Below are 26,651 nucleotides of genomic sequence, written 5' to 3' on the forward strand. Positions count from 1 at the left end.
TTCTGGGAAGGTCTTACATTTGGGTTTAATTAAATGCCAATTCATATCAAGTTGTGACATGACATTCAGTTGGCTAGGACTCAGGTGATGCTTGCTTAGGCACTGTGTGAGAGACTAAATACTGCATGGACAAAGGGAGAAAAAGCCACACGCATGTCAACAAGCGCGACAGACACATCGACACAAACTTGTAATAAACGAACTTGTAACTAACTGTTCCTTTCTACCGACGTCAAAATGAACTTGTGGCACTGGGGTTTGAATGAGAGACCACGTCTATTCATGAATAAAATAACAGCAGCTAAAAATACACGGCCTGGCTGCAAATCAAGTGCCGCTGTCAGATTTTGACCTAAATTCTAAAGTGCCAGATACCCTCAAGAGTCCATGCAGGACATCAGCTTCGATGCAAGAGTGGTGTTTCAAACTGATAGATAAGAGCTAGGAGCTAAGGGCTAGGAGGATAACAGCTAGGAGCTAGGGGCTAGGAGGATAACAGCTACGAGCTAGGAGGATAAAAGCTAGGAGCTAGCATGATAACAGCTAGGAGCTAGGGGCTAGGAGGATGCCAGCTAGGGGCTAGGAGGATAACAGCTACGAGCTAGGAGGATAACAGCTAGGAGCTAGGGGGATAACGGCTAGGAGCTAGGGGGATAACGGCTAGGAGCTAGGAGGATAACGGCTAGGAGCTAGGAGGATAACGGATAGAAGCTAGGGGCTAGGAGGATAACAGCTAGGAGCTAGGAGGATAACAGCTAGGAGCTAGGGGTTAGGAGGATAACAGCTAGGAGCTAGGGGGATAACGGCTAGGAGCTAGGGGGATAACGGCTAGGAGCTAGGAGGATAACGGCTAGGAGCTAGGGGGATAACGGATAGAAGCTAGGGGCTAGGAGGATAACAGCTAGGAGCTAGGAGGATAACAGCTAGGAGCTAGGGGCTAGGAGGATAACAGCTAGGAGCTAGGAGGATAACAGCTAGGGGCTAGGATGATAACAGCTAGGGGCTAGGAGGATAACAGCTAGGAGCTAGGGGCTAGGAGGATGACAGCTAGGAGCTAGGAGACTAACAGCTAGGAGCTAGGAGGATAACAGCTAGAGGCTAGCATGATAACAGCTAGGGGCTAGGAGGATGACAGCTAGGGGCTAGGAGGATAACAGCTAGGAGCTAGGGGCTAGAAGGATAACAGCTTGGAGCTAGAAGGATAACAGCTAGGGGCTAGCATGATAACAGCTAGGAGCTAGGAGGATAACAGCTAGGAGCTAGCATGATAACAGCTAGGAGCTAGCATGATAACAGCTAGGGGCTAGAAGGATAACAGCGGAGCTAGCATGATAACAGCTAGGAGCTAGCATGATAACAGCTAGGAGCTAGAAGGATAACAGCTAGGAGCTAGCATGATAACAGCTAGGAGCTAGCATGATAACAGCTAGGGGCTAGGAGGATAACAGCTAGGGGCTAGAAGGATAACAGCTAGGAGCTAGCATGATAACAGCTAGGAGCTAGCATGATAACAGCTAAGAGCTAGAAGGATAACAGAGCGGAGCTAGCATGATAACAGCTAGGAGCTAGGAGGATAACAGCTAGGAGCTAGGAGGATAACAGATCACTTTTCCCCTACTGCCCCATTTCCCTAGCCCTCTTGATTGTAAAGCAACCTTGGGTTTCATGAAAGGCGCTATATAAATTTGATTTATTATTATTATTATTATTAGTAGTAGGCAGGTATAAATTGAGTATACTGTAGGCAACAGTTGAGTTTGTACAGTATGAATAACAGCCTAGGCCCTCCTAGGGTATAGGCAATGGGGGTCAGAGTTTATAAATACGGTATTGGGGTACAGTTCAGAGAGATGACCGCTGAGTGGAAGCTGTTCCTGAGCCTGCTTGACTTTGAGCGGGGATTCCAATAGTGCCTCCCAGAGGGGAGGAGGGCAAACAGTCTATGATTGGGATGCCTGTAGCTGTTCCGCAACCGTTGCTATTTCCGGGGTAGGCCTGATTGGCCCCGACAGGCATGTGACCCGCCGCGGCCACGCCCCGCGGCAGCCCCAGCGGCAAGCGCGCTACTGCTGGAGTTCGCTTCGCCTTTCACATCGCTGCCGTTGGCGAAAGCAGGATGAGAGGCGAGAGCGTAGATTTCGCTGTGTATCATTTAATCATTTAACATTTGAAAGGCATACATTGTTGTCATACAGAAGTACAGAATACTTTTATCCAAAATGCTTCTTACTGTTACACTGTTAGAGACTGTGCTAGACAAATGAATGACTAATTCGGTCAGAAATAACGTAACTAATAACGTTAGTAAGCACTGCTTATATGCTTATTATGTCTGCGGGGTACAGTAAACGTTTCTCCCGGTACATTCTGAAGAGCACACCGCTGTATGTTGGAGAACCAGCGGTTCTCGAGTGAGACTAAAGCCGTGCACAGCTCAGCCCTGTGAGACGCGAGCAGGAAGGAGCTGGGAGTCCTTCCAATCGGAATATGTTGTTTCTTTACACATATGTTGGATTATGAATATGTCTTTATAGCTACAAATGAATGACTAATTCGGTCAGAAAGCAGTAACACAACAGTTGCAATGTTGTGTTACTGCTGTTCTCGGCATAAGCCCCAATAAGACCGTCACCAGAGCTCAGCGATGCCGCTCGCGTGAGCATATTCTCCCCGCTATTTTATTTCATACAACAATGTATGCCTTTCAAATGTTAAATGATAAGTGATTGCATGACTGCCGACTGCGGCGCGATTATTATGACTGATGACTGCGATGTGAAAGGCGCCGCGAACTCCTTCCTAATGCTGCGGGCGGCGTTGAAGGCGGAAAGCGCCTGTGAACCACAGCAGCCTCGTTGCCGCATCCTGAGGCTGCCGCGGGGCGTGGCCGCGGCGGGTCACGTGCCTGTCGGCGCCAATCAGGCCTACCCCGGAAATAGCAACGGTTGCGGAACAGCTACAGGCGATTGGGATGAGAGGTGTCCTTGACAATGCTGCAAAATTAGCAGATAGCAAAACCTATAGTATTTATGTTTTGTTTTTGTTCATAGAAACTTACAACAGTAATACAATAGTGATTCACCATAGTATTTCTCTAGTGGAATATTATAGAAATTCAAGATGAATCACTGGTTTTACCATATAAATACTACAATACTATCTAATCTGGTGCCGTGGACTGGAGGAGCTGGGTTGTGGACTGTAACTCTTCTTCCATTCACCACTTTTAGCTCTATTTTAGCCCTATTTTAGCTCTTCTTTTTAGTGTATGTATGTATTTGTCCATCTCTGTTTTTAACACGTACTGACTTGTATGTTATGTATTAACTGTTTTATTAACTGTTTTTAAATGGCTGTTGATGCTGTGATGGCCATCTGAATCTCCCCTTGGGGATAAATAAAGGTTTTCAATCAATCAATGAAAACAAACAACGACGACAGTAATACTGTTGATTTTATGTACCTCATTCTGCACAGGTCTGAGTGAGATGGCATTCAGAGACATTGCGTCCACGCCGTTTGCCCGACTGTGTAAATCCCAGAGGAGAGGTTCCCACGCGGGTGGATGGGCGGGTCGGCAGGTTGGAATTTGCAACGCAACTGCTCTGTGACTGAACTCATCTCTTCGCCTCGGCTGAGCTCAGCCAGCTGGAAGCCCAGACCCAGTGACCTCATCTGACGGCGTCTGGCAGGCCATATGCTCAATGTGTACATCCATTGTCTCTCTGCTCACTAGCGCTTAATCCGATGTTTAGGCAGTGGCCTGTAGTTAATCAGATGTTTCAAAGGGGAGTGAGCTGATTGAGGAGCAGTCCCCGGTAGCCCTCTTGCTTCATGAGTGACACCTTCCTCCCATCCAGCTGAGCCAACACACCTTCCAGGTCTGACAATGGTTGCCTGATGGGGTTCTGGTTCAGGAACTTACCGTCTTCTCCAGAGTCAGACAAGAAGATAGTTACCAATTTCCTCTCAGTGCGTTCAGTAGAAGGCTATCCGGCTGCAAACTAGCCTAGTTTAGCACAAATGAATGGAAGCGGATACTCCAGGAGAGGTGATTTTGGCCACTAGCTGCCTGGTCCGTATCCGCTTTCATTCATTTGTGCTAAGCTAGGCTAGCCTGCAGCTGGATTTTATTTCAATATCTGAAAAAAACAAAAAAAAACTAAAAAACACTAACCTTCTTACTGTCCTATACTACCATGCACTCCGCCTACTATACTAATATGTGTTATGTCTATGCACTCAATACTGCAGCACCTAAGTTTCAGCACTGTATGATGATCATTGTTACTCAGCTGAAAGAGTTGTACCCTTCTTGCTGACTTGTCATACAGAACCTGTAAGTCGCTTTGGATAAAAGCGTCAGCTAAATGACTAAATGTAAATGGTTGGCTTTCTACTGAACGCACAGAGAGTAAATTGGTATCTATCTTCTTGTCTGACTCTGGATAAAACTAGTCAAATTTCCATTAATGTTCTTGGGAACATAACTTGGGAATCTTTTAATTGGATGCATGTGTGATCTGTTGATTCCTACTGTGTGTTACATGTGACCTGTTGATTCCCACTGTGTGTTACATGTGACCTGTTGATTCCTACTATGAGTACTGTATGTGTTACATGTGATCTGTTGATTCCTACTGTGTGTTACATGTGACCTGTTGATTCCCACTGTGTGTTACATGTGACCTGTTGATTCCTACTATGAGTACTGTATGTGTTACATGTGATCTGTTGATTCCTACTATCATGAGTACTGTATGTGTGACATGTGACCTGTTGATTCCTACTATGAGTACTGTATGTGTTACTGTTACATGTGATCTGTTGATTCCTACTGTGTTCTGTATGTGTTACATGTGACCTGTTGATTCCTACTATGAGTACTGTATGTGTTACATGTGACCTGTTGATTCCTACTATGAGTACTGTATGTGTTACTGTTACATGTGATCTGTTGATTCCTACTGTGTTCTGTATGTGTTACATGTGACCTGTTGATTCCTACTATGAGTACTGTATGTGTTACATGTGACCTGTTGATTCCTACTATGAGTACTGTATGTGTTACATGTGACCTGTTGATTCCTACTATGAGTACTGTGTGTGTTACATGTGACCTGTTGATTCCTACTATGAGTACTGTATGTGTTACATGTGATCTGTTGATTCCTACTATGAGTACTGTATGTGTTACATGTGATCTGTTGATTCCTACTATGAGTACTGTATGTGTTACTGTTACATGTGATCTGTTGATTCCTACTATGAGTACTGTGTGTGTTACATGTGATCTGTTGATTCCTACTGTGTGTAGTGTACTGTATGTGTTACATGTGATCTGTTGATTCCTACTGTGTGTACTGTATGTGTTACATGTGATCTGTTGATTCCTACTATGAGTACTGTGTGTGTTACATGTGATCTGTTGATTCCTACTGTGTGTACTGTATGTGTTACATGTGATCTGTTGATTCCTACTGTGTGTACTGTATGTGTTACATGTGATCTGTTGATTCCTACTGTGTGTAGAGTAGACTGGGACTGGGTCGGACACCGCCAGGGCTTAAGCAAACCCACTTAAATCTTGTTGAGCGCCTCAACATTTAGCAAAACTGAGAATTGTGTACTGTATGTATGTGACTCTTTCACTCTAAAAGCCAAGAGACAAAGCCAGGTCTATATGGAGCATTTCATGGCCATGCTGACAGGTAGGAGGCTCTTGTAGTCCAGTAACCTTTGAGTACCGATCTGATACATTACTTTGACTGTATAGACTTAGACCATCATAAAACAAATTAAATAGAATCCATTTTTCTCCATTAGATATCTAAAATGCTTCTACGTGTCAAAAATAAGCAAATAAAGTCACTTTGCTTTTATAAAAAAAAAACGATCAAGAGACAATCTCTACCCAACACAAGTCTAAAAGCTAAGGAGAAGAATGGGGTGGTGGTGGGATGCAAGAAGCTTGGATACTGAGAGCTGCCAGACACAGTTTAAATCCTGCAGGAGGAGGAATACGATTGGAGGATGAAATAAAGGTAAGACATGATGATTGGATGTAAATGAGCAATAGCTGATCGGAGGCTCGAGGTTGGAATCACGTAATCAAATATTATGCATTCAATAAGCAAAATGCCAACTACACAATATACTTAGTAGGCATGACCAATATATTCATATTAATGAATGATTTTGGATGAAGCCATCTGCAAATTCAATTCCGGTAGTGTCCCTGCTACTCATCATGTGTCATGCGACAGATTTCTGCGCCGTGTGTGTCACAGTCGTGACTGAGGCCAAGGCCTGAAAGCTGAATCACCAGCGCGAGACCCGCCACGGCAGCCCGGGTGCCACTCCCACTATCCCGCCCGCCGCCGGGTCCAGTCATCCATCCGCAATCTGTCGTCCTGTCCCCCGCCTGGTGCACCGGGTCGGGGCGATGCAACAGGGCCGGCTGACTGGTAGTGGTGGCTGCCTGCCTGGCAGGGACTGGCCGAGGTCCCATACACAGTGGTAGCGCGCGCACACACACACACACACACACACACACACACACACACACACACACACACACACACACACACACACACACACCACACCACACACACACACACACACACACACACACACACACACACACACACACACACACACACACACACACACACACACACACACACACACACACACACACACACACACACACACACACACACACACACACACACACATCATTCTCCAACTGCTACTCTCTATATATTGTTATGTGTTTTACTTGTGTGTGACTGGTTGTGTGTGGGTGCGCGGGTCTGTATGTGTGTACATGTGCACACAAGCAGGTTGCGCAATCCAGCACCTCATCCTGCCTCCATTAGCTGATTGCCTGAACCAATTTGCTCATCATCATCATCATCATCATCAGTGTACGGCAGAGACTTGTATTATCAGAAAACAAGTGAAAATAATGCTAATGGAAATATATTCACTTGTTTCAATCACACTGAGCTGATATTGTCACACAAACTTTGTAAGGATCCCTCAAATTTCAAATCAAAGAGTTGTGACAAAGATATGTACTGGAGGTGGGATATTTTACAGTGGAACAAACTTTAATATACACACACACATGTACGTATACAGTATATAGGTAATGCATAAATACATACATACAAGCTAGCATGACATGGCTGGGATCTAGGGATTCCCCAGGATCTCTAATTTCATATGATACCACTATCTTCATGCTAGCATAGAAATTAGCCGGTTCTGCTAATCAACCGGTAACAATATCGGTCAATATTGGTAACATGCACAACAACACCGATATATTGGTGCAAAGCCAATATCAACTAATAATATTGGTCGGGCTCTTATGAACTTGTGTCATGATCATTCTCCTTGTTTTGAGGGAAAAAGCTATTTTGTTGAGAAAGGTTCTTCTAGTCTGAACTTAAATGGCGATAAGACGTTCATGTGTGTAGTGACTTTCCTTTACCTCATAGAATAGAATCTGTAATGCCGTCCAAGAGGTCTGGAGGAATTCAGTTGAATAACTTACTCTACAGCTATATATATATAACATTATATTATAAATATCTATTTTAAAGCAATATAGTAACTTGTTATACCCCCTCCCCCTAACCCCACTCAACTCCAACCCACATATCAGACCATGACAAAAAGATTTAAACAAAGTGCTGTAGTTAAGGACGGTCAAGGACATCATTTTATTCTAGCCTCTTCCTTTACAGTGCGTGAGAGGAAATAAAAGATGGGGGAATAATATGCCAATGGCCTTGCTGCTGTGTTGCCTTACATAACCGCTTCATGATGCATTACTCACCATGCTTCATGATACATTACTCACCATTCTTCATGATGCATTATTCACTAGGGCTGTCACGATTGGTCGACCATGTCGACGTCATTGACTATGACATTTTGTCAATTTGCATATTCATGATCGACACATCGTATTGTTGTTACTTGTACAGTATGCCTTTTGCGGTGGAAATGGCAGACGTAACGTGTAATCTAATGTAATCTAATGAATCACGTTAAAAATATAAATAACTTCTCTTATCTCATTCTGGGCCAAACACGTAATATTACGTGTTTCACCGCCAACGCTTGAGCACCAAACGCGTAATATTACGTTTTTAGATCCTTTGGTCTTTTTCGTCTGATCCCCGTTCTAAACCATCATCCGGATCATTCTATGTGTCCCTGGCTCGTTTGCCTACGTTGGAATTGCAATGCCGATCGAATCTCACCGGGTGGCAGTATCGCCTACCTTTTGAACTCAGAAAGAAATGGATCTGGGGCGCCCTCGTGGCGCATACCATAGTGCCTCGCGCACCTACGTGGCCGACCCGGGTTCGATCCCAGCTCCCGTCGTTATTTGTCGCATGTCTTCCCCACCTCTCCTCCCGTTTGCCCTCTCCTCTGTCGGTCCTGCGTGACCAATAAAGCTGTAAAAATGCTAAAAAAAATAATAAAAAAAAAGAAAGAAATGGATCAGGAGAGGCAATGAATGAACCGGACTATCAAGGCTCGCTCTGAGGGGGAGGAGCTCTTCCAAAGCAATCGCTAGGCAACTTGTCTGTCTGACTGGAGAAGACAGTAAGCTAATTTCCCATAACGTTGGCACCTTCCTTCCTTTAATCTTAACATGGGGAAAGTAGTGAAGGGTCTACAAGGGAATGATCATGTGTCAAATCACACGCATTGCACACAAACACAGACACACACACACCTTATGCCAATACTGGGGATGTTTCATTGACTTACATTCTTACAAAAAGTGTCCCTAATGTTAAAGTTAAAGATAGAATCTGTAATTGCCATCAAACAGTGACCTCTAGGCAAAGAAGCCCTGGTTGGTATTGCTTTGTTTATATCTTTTGTTTTGGTCTGATGATGTGTGGATTGGAGTTAATAACTTATTATACTGTGAGCAGTCCTCTCTTGGCAGAGCCTGAGGTGTGGCCCAGCAATAGAAACCCCCTATCCCCTACTCAAACCCACACATCAGACCAAATAAAGAAAAACACAAACAACGTGCAATACCAAGCAGGGCTCTTTTGCCTAGAGGTCACTGGTTGACGGCATTACAGATTCTACCTTTAAGTTAGGAAGGAACATAAACATTGTATGGTTGGCTAGAGTCTTTTTTTCTTTTTTTTTATCCACTTTTTTCTCCCATTTTTTCTATATTTTCTCCCATCCCAATTTCGTATCTTCCAATTCTACCCTCCCCTGTCTCGAACGCTGTTGGCCATGCCTCCCACAAGCCGGCTGCAATGTGGACGAAGCCTTACATCACATGTCCCCTCCGGTACACGAGGAAGCAGCCGTCGCATCTTTTCACCTGCACAGCGCGATCTCTCAGCGTCGGGGGTCTGCGTGGGAGGGACACGCCGCCCCCGTCGCTTCCTGATTCTGCTGCGCAGGCGCACCAACCGACCTGTAGGAGTCGCTGTCCACAACGTCCGATCCCCACCCATCAGCTTCCCACCCCCTAATACTGCCAATTGTATTAGTATGAACGACCAGCCAAGCTGATAGCAATGCAGAGAGCTGGGCTCAAACCCAGCATCTCCTGCATTGGTGGCGAGCGCCTTGCCCACTACACCACCTAGCCGCCCGAGTCGTGCTGTTTCTATGTAAACTCTGTGAGTAACGGGTCCAATAAATGCGTCTAACATGCTTTACATCCTCGCCATTCCTATATGCCCACGTCGCTGTAAAAACCTTAACTAATGTTAGCTGCTAACGCTAACTAAGCTAAGCTAAATAGCTCATAGGCACAGGAGAAATCGGTTTTGTGGAGTTCAAATAGTGAGTTTAATGATGATGATCAATGAAGTACCCAAAAGTTACACTATAAAAACTAACTAGATAGTTGATGATAATACATATTTCACTTCATTAGCAAAAATATTGTAAAATCATTAAGTCTGCTATAAGCTATTCTCCCTCTCTTGTGTGTGTATACATTTACTATAGGCTACTCTTTTTGACATTGATTAGGCTAATTAGCTTTAACAATCCTGATTCCTGAGCCTATTTTATTCGAAAGGAAGATATTGATTTAAATATGTATATAGCCTATATATCATTTATTTTTATTTTAATCGCATCTCCTGTGCTGGCACAAGCACTACCATAGCCTGGAGTGGAGAGATAACACAATACATATAATAATTCATTCAGATATACTAAAAAGCTATTTATAATTTTTGGCCAGTAAAACATCTCTCTGGCTGGTAGTTCTACATCTAAAGCAAAAATGTAGATTTTGTTCAGTTTTTCAGCATTTAGCTAAAAGCATGGATACATTGTATGTAATGATAAACAATGTGATAGTATTGATTGATTGATTGAAAATAGCAGAATGGGTACAATACAGTACAGCTCAATACACACAATTGTTAAGGGGATGCAGACCAGAGAAAGACTTTCGTCTTGTTTACATCAGGGTCCGCCAGTAACGGGCGGGTGTTATTCAAGATAATAAAGTAGCTATAATGAGTCAATAGACAAAAAGCAGTAATGGCGCATGTACTGTAGGCTACTCACCCTACTCATGTACAGTAGGCATCCACACTACACACTCACCCTACTCATGTACAGTAGGCATCCACACTACACAGCATTCATAAATAAACTTCATGGCTCATCTCCTACTCTGGATATTCAGTAGGTGGTGTCAAAGAGGCAATTACTCATGTGACATGAGGATACTAGTAAAACATTTTGAAATATTAAATTGCAAATATAATATATTGTTGTAGATTTTTCTGGTAAATTAATCGTTTAGATTAATCGACTAATCAATAAAAAATAAAATAATCAACAGATTAATCTATAACAAAATAATCATTAGTGACAGTCCTATTACTCACCATGCATCATGATGCATTACTCACCATGCTTCTGTCCTTCGCAGCGACAGTGATTCTCATAGTTTTAAAGACGGAATGAAGATGCAAAAATAATCGCCAGGTCCTTTGCGTTCAAAATGCTGCCTGTCTGCCAGACTCTCTTGTTAAACGTTCTCCACCCTCCTGGCCGAGGCCTGCAGAATATATTCTACTCATCCGTTTCTCCCCTTCTCCCTCCATTGCAACGCTATCCGCTCCGACCGCTAACACTTTTCAGAGATGGTAAGGGATGATGGTAGTCGCACGGTGTTGAGGTAGTGCGGAGCTCTCCCTTGTCGTTCTGTGTGTGAGTATCCAAGGCCAACAGAGCGGGGGTAGGAGAGCGGCCAAAAAGGGGCTTATTCATAGGATTATAAAGAAAATGGCAACGGCCAAATTCGTATGATGTGATGGTGTCACACGAACCACGGGGGAAGACAACAGATGAAGATAGGTTCACATGCATGAGGCATGAGGAAAGAGAGAGAGGGAGAAAGAGAGAGAGGTCGTCAATGGATGGAGAGCCCGCCGATAGTTCGACCTGCCAACCGCCATCACCATCCACATGTCAATCAATACTGTTACCATGGAAACATGACGTGGCTTTCCATCAGCCACCCCTTCTGTGTCGCTGCCTGGGGTGTCGTGGACAGCTGTGGCAGCAAAGCATGGTGTATGGTGTGTGTGTGTGTGTGTGTGTGTGTGTGTGTGTGTGTGTGTGTGTGTGTGTGTGTGTGTGTGTGTGTGTGTGTGTGTGTGTGTGTGTGTGTGTGTGTGTGTGTGTGTGTGTGTGTGTGTGTGTGTGTGTGTGTGTGTGTGTGTGTGTGTGTGTGTGTGTGTGTGTGTGTGTGTGTGTCAAGTCAACACCACCAAGTGCACAGCATCATGTTGCTCACACAGCAGATGCTCTAGTGAGAGTCGGGTCAATCCCGTCCGAGGGGCACAATGACAGCTTGTAATCCGTGAAAACTAGTAAAATGACGATCTAATCGAAGAGCATTATGTTACTGTAACTGCTCTACACTTGTTGATTCCCCCTTTTGCCATTTTAGTTGTTAGGGCTAGAAAAATACTTTTACCTGAAGGGTTTAAATCCCTAGACTTGGTGACATTGAAGTGGGCTGAGTGAATGAGGAGTGAGGGTCTTATCATTTGGAGGTAAATCACTTTCCCAACAAGGACGTTTCATAACATTATGTCTATTTTATTATTTAGCATTATTGCATCAAAGCGGGCATGGCCACCCGCATTTCACTGTATGCATGTGACAAATAAACAAATCTTGAATCTAACAGATATTTTCTGCCTGACAGAAACGTTCCTAAGATGATCTTTCTCCAGAGCCGGGGACCAAGGAGTAAAGCATTATGCAGATGACTTAATGCTCACCCAACATGTGTGCATATGCATGAAACAGATCTGGCACCAAATGCATACAGTATACACTCACACACAAACACAGAGCGAGAGATTATGCTGTACCACTCCAGGGCTAAGAGGCTCAGGCATTCTCACACCTCCTCAGAAACACTCATTGTGCTCCAAGTTACATAACGCCTCAGTTGGGCCGCACTGCGATTAGAAAAACCACATGTGGTTGTTATCATAACGGAAGCCATTTCCGCTCATAAGACAGAGTGCGGAGAATCTCCCTGTGGTGTCACGATGAGGAGGGAGAAAGGGGGGGGGGGATCCCACACCAACACAGAGGAGGAGGAGGAGGAGGAGGAGGAGATGAGAGCAAACACACTGAGGTCTTTGTCTGAGTCCATGGCTTTGTTTTGCCCGTACAGACCACCAAGAGGGCAGCCCTGGCCTCGGATACTTGAGCATTTAGCAAGGATGCAGGCAAACCTGGGATTAGTCCTAGTTTAACTTGAATCAATTAAATTCAACCATTAATTCCTTCTTGCAAGTGATGTGTCTATACTAGCCATGATTTGTTTGATGTCTTGATGCAAGTGAGGCATCTTCTTCTGAAGCTGCTTGTCAGATGAGATAACATATATGAAATGCACCTCAAGTATGCTCACAAGTCTAAAACACTCAAAATATATATTTCTGCTCCAGTTTGGATCCAAGCCAGCAGTCATGGGAGCAATGCTCATGTATGTCAGCAGATTCCTAGATTGTCTTTCTCACCAGTTCTTAACGGGACATGCCAGCATTATGGGAAATGCGCTTATCTTCTCCAGAGTCAGACAAGAGGATAGATACCAATTTCCTTTCTGTGTATTCAGTAGAAAGCTATCTGGCTGCAAGCTAGCCTAGCTTAGCACAAATTAATGGAAGCAGATACGGACCAGCTAGTCTAGCTGTTGGCCAAAAACACCTCTCATAGAGTTTGCAGCTAGGCTAGTGGTCCATATCCACTTCCATTAATTTGTGCTGAGCTAGGCTAGCTTGCAGCCAGATAGCTTTCTACCGAATGCAGAGAGGAAATTGGACAGTAAGCGCCATTTCCCATAATGTTGGCGTGTTCTTTTAAGAGTCTCCACTGACTGACGTCTCGGTTTGACCTTGAGTCAGCTGTGTTACTGGGTTACATTCACTGGGTTGTATGACAGCACACACACCCCAACATTCTGTATAGGGGGGGGTAACGTGTACAGTAACACCATTACTTTTGGCAGTAACTAGTACTCTAACGCATTACTTAAAAAATTCAGTAACTCAATTACCGTTACTAAATCATTCGTTACTGCGTTATTTTTATGTAGATTGGTAGCGAGCGGTAGCGAGCTGCACTGCAGTCCTGACTCCTGTGTCACATGTGGAGACACGTTGTGGCCGTGTTTGTGTTTACTCAAGTCTAGTCTAGACTGTCATGGCGGCGCTCCCCAAAAAGTCGAGTTTTTATGGAGATATTCTCACTATTTCTCTTTTGTCGAGCACAAAGAAAAGAACGTTTTAGTTAAATGTAAATTGTGTCTTGGTTCAAAGATCCTATCTACTGCCCAAAAACAGCAATTCAAATCTGTTGAAGCACCTGGAGAAACATGCTTTAACGAAGCTAGTAGCTGAGTCTAACGTTAAAGACCCCCGGACTCATACAAAAATGGGAAATAAGCTAAAGAAAAGGTTTGAGGGGCTGGACTACATCTCGACCACCGCAGACATTTGGTCCGTCCACAACAAAAGCTTCCTCGGGATAACATCTCACTGGATAAACCCCACTACTTTACAACGCCAGAAAGCTGCATTGGCCTGTAAAAGGATAAAGGGTAGGCACACGTACGATGTCATTGCTAGTGAGATTGACCACATTCAAGCGATTGAAATAATGTTGTTTTTGTTTCTTAAGTAACTAAAAAGTTACTTTTCACAGTAACACATTACTTTTTGGTAAGATAACTGAGTTAGTTTTAAAATTAAGTAACTAGTAAGGGTAACTAGTTACTATCTATTTTTCAGTAACTAGCACAACACTGTTTAGCACCACAGTAACAGCTTCTTTCCTCCACTGCAACTACATGAAAATATGCAAGGGAAGATACTCCGGTGCAATCATTCTGTTGATTTTTTTTCACTTCCTACATCGACTGTGCGTAAATTGCTTCAGTGAAGGCGGAATCCAGGAGGGGTGGATTATGACAGCAGTCACTCGTCCTCGCCATGATCACCTAATCCTTGTATTTGTGTGGTGTGGTCTGTGCGGCGTATGCAGATAATGAAATTAGCTTGTGTCAGTGTGGACTAGAGCAGTGGTTCTCAACTGGTCTAGCCTCGGGACCCAACATTTTCCTTCGTCATTAAGTCGCGACCCAAATTTTTGCACGACTATGATTTATTTAAAAATAATCAAAAAATAAATAAAAAAAACATGGGAACTCTCTAACCCCCCCCCCCCCCCCCCCCCCTCTCTGAGTCGTTGTCTCGTAGTGCTGACCAAGGTGGTGGATGTCTCGGGGTCTTGCCCAAGATTGCAGTGACTGTTCTACGTGCACCAAGAGGCCATGGATCAGCTTCTTACCGTCTTCTGTCCGTGGTCTGTCAACGTGGTTCAGACACTCATTGCTGGGTTAAGTACTTCTATTCTATTCACATAATATGCTTACTACATATATCTATTCTATTGATCACATAATGCTTACCACTTGTATCTATTGCTATGTCCGCCCATCACAATCACGCGAACTGTCTAACGCCTGTCCCATCTCCCTGTGAGTGGCTGTCTCAGAGTGATGACCGGAGTGCTGGACGTCTCGTGATGAAGACCGGGAGGATGCGACCCTATCTGTACCGCCCCTTCGCCTCAAATAGATCCGCTATCAGCTCTATCTTTAATCTTTCAAAAATGTTCAGTTGCTATCGCTATCAGCTCTATCTTTAATCTTAATCTTTCAAAAGGTTCAGTTGCTATCGCTATCAGCTCTATCTTTAATCTTTCAAAATGCTCAGTTGGTATCGCATTCACTTATCTGTGTTTCACTACACACATGAGTGCATGCTTACCAACTGTTCACCTGTTTTATTGCAACACTACTATCACCGACATCTAAGAAGGGAGATCCCCCCTTGAATGGCCCTTCTAAGGTTTCTCTCCTCCACATTGCCTGTGGTGCATTTTTTCCTATTGCTAGGTTTTAGTGAGTTTTTCCTTACCTTCGTGTGGGGTATGTCTGGGAGTGTTGCATTTATTTATTTTGCATTTATTTAAAAAAAAATTGACTTTATGGTGTTCTTGTTTTGTTCTTGACTTATTGTGATGTTTCTTCTTGACTTGTTTAAAGAAGACGTGTCCAGCCCATGGGGACATTAACGTGTGTTGTCGGGCCTTACAAATAAATTTGATTTGATTTGATTTGATTTAACTCATTGGGCGCCAATAACGAGTAGACACGTTGTTGGATCCTTTGATATTTTTCCTTTGATCCCCGTTCTAAACACTCAGCCGGAGCTCCCTGGCATATCTGCCTACGTTGGAATTGCAATGACAATCGAATATCGCCAGGTGGCAGTATCGCCTACCGTATGAACATGTATTGGCCAGCTATTAGTGTGTTAGTGCCAGCCCCCACAGCCCCAAACAACTAGGGACTCATTGTGAGAAGCAGTGAGCAGGACACTTTCGACAATCGCGATCGCCTAGAGCAAACTATTGGATATTATGAAAAAAACTAAATGGATTATATGGATGATGATTATGGACGATAAGGTGCGTTTTCCACCAGACTATGTTGGACTAAGCACTACTGGTAAAACGTAAAACAACTATAATCAAACCGACCGATGAGGAAACCTATTCGGCTCCGTGGTATAGTCTGGCCCGAGCACAGAATGGTAACCTGCAATGCAATGGCGAGCGAACTATTGGATATTATGAAGAAGACAAACGGATTATATGGATGATAAGGTGCATTTCCACCAGACGTTTCGTCAAATGTAAAAAAAACTATAATCAAACCGACCAATGAGGAAACCTATTCGGCTCTGTCTATAGTCTGGCCCGAGCAGATGAAGAAGACGGATGAGGGCTACCCCTAACGTTATATGTATTGAACCTGTTCTGATTCAAGACACTTTTGGACATGAAGTGAGAAATGGAGTACCTCTAAACCAAAGGTAACGTCTATTTTACGTGTACTTTACCGAAACTCCATCATAAAACATGCGTTTATATGATCGCAACGTCGGATAAACGACTTTGTGAAGAAACAAGGTCATGTGTTTACCTTAATATAGGGTACCAATACCAATAATATAGGTTTCAAGCGAGCAGCCGCGAGATTTGCGCACACACTGCACAAAACACACTTTATCTCACAATCTAGAAAACCAGCCTGGATTATTTTGAAACGGGGCAATGTTTATTTTGGGATTGTGAATGAACGAAGGTATGTAGAAACAAACGCTTTTTTACATGTTGGACTATAAATAGTGTTTGTCAAATGAGCTATACTATTGTCTCCATAGCTATAATATACAATAGCTCCGCAAAGATCGTGAAATATCGTGAAATCAAAAAAAGCTGGCGCCAGGCAGTACAGATGGGGAAAGGGCATGGCACTCAATGAGTTAAAGGCACAGTCAGTTTTTCTTTTTTTCAAATTCGGATTTCTCCGTTCATGTTCGAATCTGGTGTTTTTATGTAAATTCTAAATTGAATTCTATATTCGAATATAATGTGACAGCCCTATGAGCCACTATCACACGCTCCCATCAGCACAATTATTGCCAACATAATTGCTCCAGCAATGAACAGCCCGTTTCCTCTGGCTGGTGACTGGCGAATGGAAAGTAGGCTTGTAGCCAATAACAGCAATTGGAGGAGGTGGTTTAGAACCTGCAGTAACCATGTGTGTGTGTGTGTGTGTTTGTTTGTGTGTGTGTTTGTGTAAGACATAACTATAACTATAACTATTTACTGATCAGTAGGCTACTTGACATCCACCAATACTTAAAGGAACACGGCAACATTATGAGAAATGCGCTTACTATCTTCTCCAGAGTCAGACAAGAAGATAGATAACAGTTTCCTCTCTGTGCATTCGGTAGAAAGCTATTCGGCTGGCTAGGCTAGTTTGCAGTCAGATAGCTTTCTACTGAATGCACAGAGAGGAAACTTGCATTTATTTTCTTGTCTGACTGCTTTTCTGCACAATCAAGTAACCAGCAAATATAGGGGTTGATGTCTTTGTCAGCATGACCAGGAGATCATTTTAAGGTAGGTTTGTCACCATAACGGTATTGCTTTAACGGTTTAGTACTCTTAACACAATGGCGCCCAAGGACGTATTTATCCGTGTTTCGATTCCAACGGTTGTGGACAGAGATACGGATAAATCCGTGGCAAGTTGTTATTGCTTTTATTCCATTTTAATAACCTATTCAAGGTCGCCGAGCGGCACTGCAGATCTACCCTATTCTATGAATTCGAGAAGGTGCAATACCGGCCAGATCCTCTTAGGGGCGCTATCGCGATAATGCCGTGTTCCCTGTGGGCGAACGGTGGACTCTTTTTTTTAACTTTTTTTTTTAGTTTCCAGTAGCAGGATTATGGATGTGTAGCATGTAGCTTGGATTACGTTTTGCATCGCAGATTTCACCATGCAATAAGGGGATTTATCATCAGCCAATGGACATATCGATCTACCAGATGGCGATCGATAACGGGGAAATGCTTGGGGACATCCCACCGGACCACGGTAAGATCTTTTTCACGGAAAGTACATCCCGATCGGGCCTTGCTTTGATAGCCATCCAGGCGTTCGGCCTAGGAGGCTAATGAGGCTAACGCGGTTATTGGTGATCAATAATCAGAAACGACCTCTCCCGCCCCCCCCCCCCCCTTTCATGCATACATGCGTGAGGATCGTACCGATCATATGCAGTTTGAGTTTTAACTGGAGCGTATCTATAACCGAAATGCCATTGGGTTTAACGTTATTAGCTATTAGCCCTGTATCTCGGCTTCCAGGAAATATACTAGACCAAATCCGGTATAAAGCTTATATTCATGGCGCTATAAAATGAGAACCTATTGATGAAAATCTTTTTTCTTTAAGCCATTTTGAAGGGATGGTTTATGGACTCAATTGACAATGAGAATGGACAGATAGCAATACTATAAAGTATAGATTTAGCTCTACAAACAGCCCCACGTTTGTTTACAAATGCTGGTTGTCTCTAGTGATATTAGACTCATCAATTCATCAATACGTTCTCATTTTATAGCGCCCTGAATATAAGCGTTATACGGCATTTGGTCTAGTATATTTCCTGGAAGGCTAGATAAAGGGCTAATAGCTACTAACGTTATATCCAATGGCATTTCCGTTATACATACGCTACAGTTAAAACTCAAACTGCATATGATCGGCACGATCCTCAAGCATGTATGCATGAAAGGGGGGGGGGGGGGGCGGGGGACGTCGTTTCTTATTATTGATTACCAATAACCGTGTTCGTCTAAGTAGCCACATACGCTGATCGTATCGTATCGTATCATAACAAGGCCCGATCGGGCTGTAATTTACGTGAAAAAGATCTTACCACTAGCCGGTTGGATCCCCCCGAGCATTCCCCGTTATCGATCGCCATTTGGTAGATCGATATGTCCATTGGTTGATGATAAATCCCCTTATTGCATAGTGAAATCCGCGATCCAAAATGTATTCCGTGCAACAGACAATAGCTATCGCTTCAGGTGAGTAGAAAACTACATTAGAGATCCAAAAGAAAAAGACAACTTGGGCCACAGGGAACACTGCATTATCGCGATAGCGCCCCTAAGAGGATCTGGCCGGTAATGCACTTTCTCGAATTCAAAGAGTAGGGTACATCTGCAGTGCAGCTCGGCGACCTTGAATAGGTTATTAAAATGGAATAAAAGCCAAAACAACTTGCCACGCAGGGGAGGAAATTAGGCCACTTTACTGGCCAAATGCTGGTATTTTTTACGTTTGGCTGGTAAAAAAAATCAGATACCCGCCAGTTGGCTGGTAAGCCAAAAAGTTTGTTTCCTCCCCTGCTGGCGAGTATACAAAAAAATAAAACATTCTGCAATCACTGCACTGGCAAACGGTGCGCGTCTTCTGAGTGTTCGCTTTAGTTGACAGTGCCACGAGAGCACTGCACAAGACCACCCGCGGACATATAATGTTTAATAAACGTTTGCGCAGTACTGGCCAACCCGCGGACATATAATAATAAAAGTCCCGCGGTACTAGGCTAGCCATCAGGAGCACTCGCAAACAGATAACGTTAAACACAGCAGAAGATGGAAAACAGACAGACTGACCAACGGGGAACTGCATCCAACCCTAGTACAACCCTCGAGTATAAGTTACTAAGGACACATTTAAATCACAGAGGTGTAATGTTAGTCTACTGGAACTGTATACAGTGGTTAGCTTCTAGTTAGCGTTTTAGCTATAGCTGCTTGCTAGCTAACGTTAGCCCCGTGTGCTCAAAGCAGCCAGCTAGGTGTATCTGTTATGACTATAATGTTTCCAAAAAAGCACCGGACTACGACGTAAGGTTAGACATTTTATTTCATGCTCAAAAGCCCCTGGCTTGCACATCGCAGTCACGAAAGGGGCTAGCTCAACCAGTGCACTGTGCACAACAGCACACCAACCCAACTGACGTTACCACAACACTTGACGGTACTTCACAGCACTGTCGTAAGACCACCGTGCTGTCTTAAAGGCACAGTGTGCCTACCCAGATGCATACACAACATTGACACGGCTTGACATACAAAGAAGTAATTATCACAATTAGCGATTTTTTTTGTCTGGTAAAAAATCTGTTTGGCTGGTAAAAAAAATCAGATACTCGCCAGTTGGCTGGTAAGCCAAAAAGTTAGTTTCCTGTTGCCACGGATATATCCGTCCTTCGGTCCATGGATTTCGAAAGCCGGATATATCCGTGCTTGGGCACCATTGTGTTAAGGGGATGCAGACCAGAGAAAGACTTTTGTCTTGTTTACATCAGGGTCCCCCATTTTCAATGCATCATTATTATTTTCTTTTTATCAAATTTAATTTATTACCTTTTTTCAACTGCAAAGTAAAACTTTGTCAACATGTTTTATCTAATAAAATAAAGTTCAGTCTGTTCATCTCACTTCAATAATTTTTATTGCAGAACATGGTATTTTCTCAAGCAGACAGATGTCAACACTGTAATCTGCCACTTTGACTATGGTAGCGTGTCTTGGTTCGAGGGCCTGACAGTGACCATAAAAAAGAAGCTTCAGGTTTCCCAAAATAAGCTGGTAAGGGTGGTAATGGGTCTTGGCCCTCGCACCTACATAGGGAGGAGTCACTTTCAGGAGCTAAACTGGCTTCCTGTGGAGGCCAGAGTTACCCAGCTCAGACTGAACATAGTGCACAATATTATAAACCAAAGGTCCCCTAGATACCTCCAGAACTACTTCACCCCGGTCAACGAATCCCACAACCACAGAACTAGAGCAAGCATAGCAAACCTGAAGCCTGCTTCTTTCCGATCCAAACTGGGCCAGTGCTCCCTTACTTTCTCTGGAGCCCAGGATTGGAACAAGCTGCCTATCCCCATCAAGCAGAGCTCGAGCCTCCACAGCTTCAAGAGAAGCGTCAGGAAGTGGCTCATGGACAGAATAGAGGAATAGCCCCCTATATTTTGAATGGGTTTCCAATCAGTTTTTAGTTATTGTGGGGTATACAATTTTAGCGATAGGTTAGTCTTCTAATGTTTTAAATGTATGTGTTTTGTGTTATTGTCGTGTTTTTGTTGTGGCCTAACAGCCCTGGGACCATGACGGAAATAAGGGTTTTACTCTTTCTCATGTTATCCTTTGGATCCTTGTTGTGTGTTTTTAATCCATCAATAAAATCAATCAATCAATCTGTGTTGCATGTACCTGACAAACTGAACTGTTTGTATTACAGTCATATTCCAACTTAACTGAATGCACATGTGTGTGTGTGTGTGTGTGTGTGTGTGTGTGTGTGTGTGTGTGTGTGTGTGTGTGTGTGTGTGTGTGTGTGTGTGTGTGTGTGTGTGTGTGTGTGTATGTGTGTGTGGACTACTGTACTATTACAGGTATTGAAATGAACAATGTAACTTCCTTATACAAAAAAAAAGATATATATATATTTTTTATGAATAATTAAATATCGATATTGCGGGAAATGAGTATTGAAACCGTTTTAAATATTCAGAATCGAACACTAATCTGTAGGGGCACATCCCAAACTGGAGCTGCAGAGAGTCAAAACATTGTAGTGTGCTAACGAACTTAGAGCCCCTGGTGTTTCACTTGTCTGTCAGTTAAGAGCTGTGATGAATTCAGAGTGAGGAAAAGGGGAGAGTGCATTATCCTGGCTCAGTGTATAGATTTACAGGTTAGACTAGTGTCAGGTTTCTCTACTGTTACTTGCCATAGAGGAATTGATAAGATAGTACACGCTGTCTGCTCATGTACACAATACCCCATTTGCGGCATTGTAATTAAGACCACCTCAGATGAGACCAAGTCAAGAAAGACCAAGACCCACCCATCCCAGACAAGACCAAGTCAAGACCAAGACGGTCAAGACCTAGGATAGCTTACCCACTTTTAAAACCACTCTCAAGAAGCACCTACGGGAGACTGCAATTAGAAACTGGCCCCTGTAAACGTCCTAACCCAACCCCCTCCAATGTTCAGTTACCCCCCCCCCCCCACCCTGCCTAGGTATGTAATTTCATCTTTCCTTGTGACAATATTGTCACCCACTGTAACTGAGAAGTCGTCGGCCTTGCTGAGTTTGTTATTTGAACCGAAGAGAATGGACTCTGTTTTACCCAGGTGTAATGATAGTTTGTTGTCAGCGAGCCAGGTGCAGATTTTGCCTAGTTCTGGAGCTGAGGGTTTTTTCAACCTGTAACTTGTTCTTGTCAGAGACCAGCAGGGCTGAGTCGTCCGTGAACAGGAACAAGTTGCAGTCACAAGCTGACGACATGTCATTTGCATAAATTAGGAACAGTAGCGGTCCTAGTATGCTTCCTTGTGGAACACCACAGCTCACTGGGAGGGGGGGGGGGTAGTGTACTGTTTACCTATCCAGCTCACTGATAGACTATCAAAACCAATTGCTTTTAGCTTGTCAATCAGAATGGAGTGATTGACAGTGTCGAAGGCCTTTTGTAGGTCCAGCATGACCATGCCGCAGTATTTGCCCGCGTCCACCTCTTGTTTGATGTGGTCGTTCAAATAGAGAAGGCATGTGTCAGTGGAGTGGGATGTTCTGAAGCCAGATTGGAATTCGAAGATTAGATTTTTTTCCGCAAGGTACTTTTCGACCTGTTCATATACTATTTTTTACATGACTTTCGAGATGGAGGTAAGAATAGAAACAGGGCGGTAGTTGCCTGGGTCTAATTTACTGCCCTTTTTGTGCAGGGGGGTTTACTCTCGCAATTTTGAAGTATTTGGGTACGTGTCCCTGTTTTATGGAGAGGTTTATTATGTGTGTGATGACTGGGGTTATGGCAGCTGCTGAGTCTCTGAGGAATTTGGAGGGGATATTGTCATGGCCAGTGGCCTTGTTAGGTTGGAGGGCGCTCAGTTTTTTGAGTACCTCAGCTGTTGTTACCATTTCTAGTTTGAAATCGTCTTTGCGGACCCCTAGGTTATTGTAGTAGGCTATGATGTGTTCTACCCCAAAATGCCCTGAGTGGGTGGGTAGTTTATTTACCAGTGTTGTGGCTATGTTTGTGAAGAAAATGTTTAAGTAATTGGCCACATGCAGCTTGTCTGTGATGAGCGTGTTGTCCGTCTTTATGTTTATGTTTGAAAATCTGGTTTTAAGTTTTTTACTGCAGCCTAGTTGATTATTGAGTAATTTCCAAAGTTCACAGGGTTTATTTTTGTTTTCCTCAGTTTTGTCATTGATGAAATTCTTTTTTGCAGTTTTGATCATGGAGTTTACTTCATTTCTTAGTCTGTTTCTTTTCAGTTTGAGTTCAGTCACGTGCGCTTGGAGTTCACTGCTCAAGCTTTTGGTAAGCTTTGACTGACTTTTATGAAACTCAGAGCATTTTTTGTCTCTGGTTTTCATAGCGGTCAATATTTCGGAGTGCATCCACGGCTCAGCGCGATTTTTTACTCTGGTGGTTATTAGGGGGGCCATGTCGTTTAGTATTGTTGAGAATTTGGTTTTGAAACCAAGCCATGTTTCTTGTACCACTGAGCTCTTCTGACCAGTCCACGATCTCCAGTTCTAGGTTAAAGGCCTCGCTAGAGTAGGTTTTGAGGTCTCTAGATGTGACTGTTTTGTGACAGCCGGCCTTTTGTTTTAGCTTTTTGCGGGTACAGAATATCATATAATGATAGTCAAGTCCAAGACCCACCCATCCCAGATAAGACCAAGACCCACCCATCCCAGTTTAAGACCAAGTAAAGACCAAGACCAAGGCCCGGCAGACGAGACCAAGTCAAGACCAAGGCCCATACCAGACAATAGCAAGTCAAGACCAACCAAGCCCAAAAGTGATCAGGTTCAAGACCAAAACTGGAACAAATTGTCTTTACTGAAACCATAGAAATATGTGCAGACCTGTTAATAAAGCATTGCTAATGATTTAATATAATGGTATTTGTATAGCCCCCCCCCCCCCCCCCCCCCCATTTGTATTAAGTGTTGTTATTAATTATTTATATAATATTGTGTTTTACCGAGTTCAAGCTCAGGGTAACCGAATTGGCAACTGAGACCAAGGCAGGATCGAGGACCAAGACAAATAGACTCCCAAGGCGGTCTGAGATTAACCTGAAGACAGAGGGAAATTGGTCTTGAGAGCTACAACGACAATAGTGTCTCTGCTTATCATCAAACAATAGCGGGAAACATTCCATCTCATGTGACTTAGCGATAGGATGAGATGGGAATGAGAGTGGAGGATAGGAGCACTGTACAGGCGCCAGACTGCTGTTGACAAGCACCGAGATGTTGTCTGTCTCTTGTTTACCCCACTAGCAGATAGGCAGCGAGATGTGCGGACGTACAAACAGGCTATATCCCCTTATTCCCTTGGGGCTGGAAAGCTGTGCGTGCCTGACTGGGCAGATAGATGCCAGCCCAACTCAACAACAAAAAAATAAAGAAAAACAAACAGGACTAGGCCTACAGGATTCTTTGTTCAAGCAGCAAATGCTGTCATCACAGTGGTTGGGCTCCACATAGTCTATATTATACAGTCTACTTTAGATTATAGACTGTAGCCTATAGAGACTGATTAACGTTCCGCTCTATGGGCTAAGGTGACATGGACAGCAGGGGTGTCAAATAGACAAATTATTATGTCATTGCTTGTGCCACTAAGTGGATTGGAACAGACCACTCACATATTATGGACATAGAACACAACGTTCCCAGCATCCTTGTATTAAAGGCATTACTATGAGGGGAATCAGTGTACAACACGGTCCATTTAGATAGCAGCAAATGAATGAAATGTGGCCTTATGTGATCAAGCGGATCAGACACCATAACACTCCACTGACCCCAATTAAGCGAAATATAGGCTTAGCCCCCTAGACAGTTTCGAATGTATAGGCCCCACCGAGCAAACGGTTTCATGGCGGTGGTCTACACATCATGTTGCCGTACTGTATCCAGCTCGAAGCGTCCCAGCTCAACCAAACCATATGAGCTATAACCTATAATAAGTATAATAATAAAATAATAACCAAAACAGTTGGCCATTTGTAAACAGAGGAATCTCCCTGGACTTGGGCGATTGTGCCGAAACAAAATAAATGAAACCGTGCACCACTACTCACCATCACCATCGCAAAGGCTCAGCATCCCGCCACAAATAGACTCACGCGCTTCACCCGCTCTGCCCGTCGGGTGCGTCGTCACCGGGCATTCTGGTCGAAAAGGACGTCTCGCGACAGAGCATCACCGTCAATCATATCGACGGTTTGGATTCCGTTTGAATTCGTTCGACAAATGTCTTCCTTTTTGGTAGCATGCTGCCGACAAGAAGATCCGCAAAACAATTTGTTTTAACCGGACCGTGAAATAGCCCAGAGTAGACTAGGTGAACCATATAGACTATTACCGCTAGGTGGTTAGAAATTGCAGGTCGCTTACATCTCTGCTCCCAAGGTTCGGGATGAGATGATGATGCGGGCATTCGTTCCTCAGGGTGAAGCCGACCCATCGCATCAGCAGCACGGCGAATCATACACAGGCAGCGCTCGAGCGTGATCACGTGTTTGAACGTGCAGGACCAAAGACGAAGCGCTCCGCGGTGAATGCGTGTGGTCGAGACGCACATGATAATATATCATAAAATGTATATAAATGTTTGAATGAGGATATTCAAACGTATTAAAAAAAAAAAAAAAAAAAAAAAAGTTGTAAAGGTTTATGGAATTGACATTAAAAACAGTAGTAACCACCACTGTGATGTTCCATTGGAACTCACCTGCACAGATTACTACTGTGTGTAGGGCTACAGTACATGCTCACACAACCACAAATAGATGGCAATATGCTTTGCACGGAATTATTGTAGTAATTACTGGTCTTCCAGAGTAACCACTAGTAACCACTTTCAAGAAAATGCGCACTTTCTATATGCAGTGGCTGTGGTAAACATTGTAAATAAAACTATAGATACCATTTTATGTATAATAATAAAAATAATATATATAATAATAATAATAATAATTATTATTATTATTATTATTATTATTATTATTATTATTATTATTATTATTATTATTATTATAATAATAATAATAATAATAATAATAATAATAATAATAATAATAATAATAATAATAATAATAATAATAATAATAATAATACATCCAAAAACAGTTAGAAAGGTGCAGAATAAAAGCATTGCCCCCTCCCCCCTGATGAATGAATTCATCATTAAAAAAAACGTTTACAGAGCCTAAATGAATGTTTACATGTTGTATATGAAACCATTGAAGCATAACAATAGTGTGGCAGTGAAAGGGTTAACCTGATGTTGTGTGGCAGTGAAATGGTTAACCTTCTGTGTATTGTCGCAGTGAAAGGGTTAACCGTTTGGTAGTGCGGCAGTGAAAGGGTTAACACTTGTGGGACTCTGGTCTCTATTGCACAGTAGTCATCAACAGAGGGCAGCACGGCAACCCCCATGTAGAGCCCCCAGCCCTATTCCCCGTACCTGGTTCAACTAAGTCGATCAAGATGTCATTATCCAGATTCAGTTAACCCGATGTTTGAAGCCGGGATTTTCCTG

The 26,651-nt window shown here is 43.3% G+C and overlaps 1 protein-coding gene across 1 annotated transcript in view; it reads right to left on the reverse strand.

Annotated features, from left to right (window-relative positions):
- The window catches only part of tmem198ab (transmembrane protein 198ab), a 63,989-nt gene extending 38,476 nt beyond the window's left edge, over window positions 1–25,513 (reverse strand). Inside the window, exon 1 of the mRNA XM_084316663.1 lies at window positions 25,189–25,513. The gene's annotated coding sequence lies outside the window, so the exon portion shown is untranslated. The remainder of the gene's footprint in view (window positions 1–25,188) is intronic.
- Window positions 25,514–26,651: the final 1,138 nt, after the last annotated feature.

Source organism: Notolepis coatsorum (genome assembly GCF_963971535.1).
Source record: "Notolepis coatsorum genome assembly, chromosome: 1".
In the NCBI taxonomy this organism is placed as follows: domain Eukaryota; kingdom Metazoa; phylum Chordata; class Actinopteri; order Aulopiformes; family Paralepididae; genus Notolepis; species Notolepis coatsorum.